The following is a 1,905-nucleotide window of genomic DNA, read 5'->3' on the forward strand; positions in this document are numbered from 1 at the left end:
TTTTTTTTTTTGTGTACACCTATTCCATATTTAGTCTACAGATGCAGTGTTGCGTAAAAGGAAAGATTTGCAGCCACAAGGTTCCTTTTGGGTAGTACTGCATCAATGTAGGCAACAGCCCATTTAAAGCCTCCTGTATAATTTCATGGCATTTGTCGGTTTTGTTAAGTTCTAGACCAGTACATAGTCATCTACACCTGTTTTTTTCCTTGTTGACTGATTCTGTGAAGTGACTTAACAAGCTTTATGTAATTTTAATGCATTAGTGTTGATTTGTTTCCTTTTTTGCTATTGTTTTTAAGTGAAGATATTATTTTAAGACAGTGGGTCGTGTCAAGGGTTTTTTTCAGTGTCTCGTTTCATTCAGGCAGTATCTGGAGTGAGCCGAAACATGGATAAATAAACATTTAAAAAAAAAAAAAAAATCTTGTCTGTATTTGTAACATAGGGGTGGGGTGTTTGGTGTGTGTGTGGGGGGGTTTTTTTTTTTTTTTTTTTTTTTTTGTGGTTGTAAGCCCTTACTTATACCCAGTGAGGTGACTGGCCTCAGGTGATGGATACAAATTCTACAGAATTTAGTTTTAATCCAAAGTGCAGAATTTACCCAGGGTCTGTTCTGCAAAGCAGGGGGCAGAGAGCTGATTGTGCTGTGGAGAGGGTCCCAACACCAAAGGAACAAAGCTGGAGCTCCTCCCCTGTCATAATTTTGCTCCGTGTCCAGAAAACATGTGACTCGTGGAAAACGGCAACCAAAAATACCTGGTGCTCTGGATTAAGTACACACTAGAGGGATATGCATTTACACTTCGTGTCTGAGGTTTACAACCACTTTAATCTATTCTAACAACACTATTAGAAGTGTTGCCTAAGATCATATTTTCGGGAGGGGGAATGCGTGCACATTCACTAATAGAGGTGAATTGGGCTTTTGACCCTGGGGCCAGGATTGATGCGAGAGAGAATTCTACACTTTTTTTTTTTTTTTTTTTTTTTCTATACCACTTTATTACTAGTAATCTGACAATCGCCCTGCTGCCAGACCCCATCTATCAGTTAAGACCATGAGCAGTCATTTGCAGTTTCGTTTAAATGCTATGGGCATCTCATCATCCCTTGTTCCACCCAAGTTGTACCCTGCAATGTGTTGTAGGACACTAATTGACAGCCTTGGCTTGAACATTGATGAAAATCTAGTATTCTTGGTTTCCTTCCTCTGCACAACTATTGAAATAGTATTTCTTCACTGCCATTGTGACAAGAATCACTGAATAATTCCACCTTTCAGACCTAAATGGTATTACTTCAGAGACCCCCCCCCCCCCCATGGGGATACGAGGAAAAGCCGCTCAATACTCCATTCTGTCTTTTCCTGCACTTTATAACCCCCCCCCCCCCCCCCCCCCTGGCAGCGTGTGACCCCCCCCCCCCCCTCCCCCCTGCAATACCGAAAAATAATTTGTCAGGGCTCCTCACATGACTTCCCTGCCACAGACTTCAGGTCCAACCCATTCCAGGACCATCTTTCAGGAAGCAGGGGCGGCATCCCTGGTCTAGCACCTACCTTCAGGTAGAGGGTGCCACATGTATATCTATTTTTTATTTTTGTTCCTCTGTTTTTACAGAATGTAAACATCCCTTGTGACAGGAACTCTATGGAGAGATCTAAGGCCCCTTTCACACTGTCCATTCTGACAGTCAGTTTTGATGGCAGACCTGAACGGTCTATGGAGCAGCGGTGACATCTGACCTGGTCCAACCTGCCAAAAGCAGACTGATGGTCCTGACTCGATCTGTGTCTGTCGGATCAGGTGAGATCTGATGAACAGACATGCTGTCCATTTTCATCTGATCGTTCCATAGAAACCAGCGGCGCTTGACAAACCCCTCCCCCGCTCAGTGAGCAGA

The sequence above is a fragment of the Lithobates pipiens genome, unplaced genomic scaffold (assembly GCF_037356315.1).
Source record: "Lithobates pipiens isolate NorthernLeopardFrog02 unplaced genomic scaffold, aLitPip1_a1.2 Scaffold_8, whole genome shotgun sequence".
Classification (NCBI taxonomy): Eukaryota; Metazoa; Chordata; class Amphibia; order Anura; family Ranidae; genus Lithobates; species Lithobates pipiens.